The sequence below is a fragment of the Patagioenas fasciata genome, chromosome 2 (genome assembly GCF_037038585.1).
Source record: "Patagioenas fasciata isolate bPatFas1 chromosome 2, bPatFas1.hap1, whole genome shotgun sequence".
Classification (NCBI taxonomy): domain Eukaryota; kingdom Metazoa; phylum Chordata; class Aves; order Columbiformes; family Columbidae; genus Patagioenas; species Patagioenas fasciata.
The window spans coordinates 13914461-13915815 of NC_092521.1; positions in this window are offsets into that span (position 1 = coordinate 13914461).

Here is a 1355-nt window from a genome sequence, read left to right on the forward strand (position 1 = left end):
TTGCTGTGCACAAACAAGCAGCTCTGACTGCGCTCGCCTACCTTGACGCTTGTAACAAGAAAACTGAATCATGTCAAGTAAACTGCTATTCTCTCCAGACTTACATGCTAAGCAGTTTCCTGTGTTCAGGAGGGCTTGTTTGCCAAACAGCAAATTTAAAGGAATAGAAACCTCAATCCCCTTTTATTTTCTGCACAAGTCTACCTGCCAAAGTTGAGTTTCTACCCAGGGATTTATGCCAGCTGGTGCTACATCCAGTCATAGCTATGCTGGTATGGAAGGACATTTTGAGCATGTATTCACTTAGAACAAATAAACCAAACCCAGAACCTGTATTTTATATTTCTATTAGACAGAAAACTTTAAAATCATTTATATGAGCAGTTCTTTGGCCTGAAAAGCTGTTCTGGTATAGGCAGGTTCATTAGTCCACTTTTCAGGTTAAGGATGACTTTTCAGCTCCGCTTCTCCAAACCTGGATGGTGATCAGATGGGACAAAATGGACCTTCCTGGATGAACGGGTGGACAAGGAAGAGAAAGAGACAGCGCTGCAGGACACTAACATCTCCGCCTGTGCACGGCAACGGGAGGCAGGGTGTTGTACAGCCAGTGGCTACAGCTCCACCGGTAATGGGAGGATGGGTGTTGTACAGCTGGTGGCTACAGCTTCACTGAGAGGCCCTTAATGGCCACTGGTGTGCCTGAAAGTCTTTGTCTTGACAAAGCTCTAGGATCAGTCTTTATCATGTGCCCTTTTCCAACAGCACAGTGTAGGGGCCTTCGGGAAATCCTGTCTTGGAAAGCTTGAGATTTCACAAGTTTCCTCTTCTGCTTTGAGACAGAACCAAAATCCAATGGAACAATTACCGAAATGCACTCCCGCCTGCCCCCACACCGGCACCGGGCCAAGACAGAGCAACTCTACAACCATGCAGTTAATTTATCCCAGCACGGGACACTTTGGTTCAAGTGATTCTGTTTAGTATTTGTTACAGGATCTTACAACATTTCCATTACAGCGGCTTGTGACCGGACTCCTCGCCACAGCCAGGAGCACAAGCCCGTTTAACCACTACGGGCACACTCCAGGAACGAGGCGTCACACGCTGCCCCGGGCAGGGCCCTCCCCGCTCCCGCTCGGCCCGGCGGGCTCCCCTTGGCCACCCCGTCGTTCCCGGTCCGCCCCGTTTCCAGTCAGCGCCCCGGCCTGGCGGGCGGACCGCGCTGCCGCCGCCCCTCACACCGCCCAGCCCGCTCTAGCCCGCGCCGCCGCCAACTCGGTGTCCCCGGAGGCTCCCGCCGCCGCCCGCCCTGGACCTCCCGGAGCGGCGGCCCGGCAGGGGGCGCGCTGCCG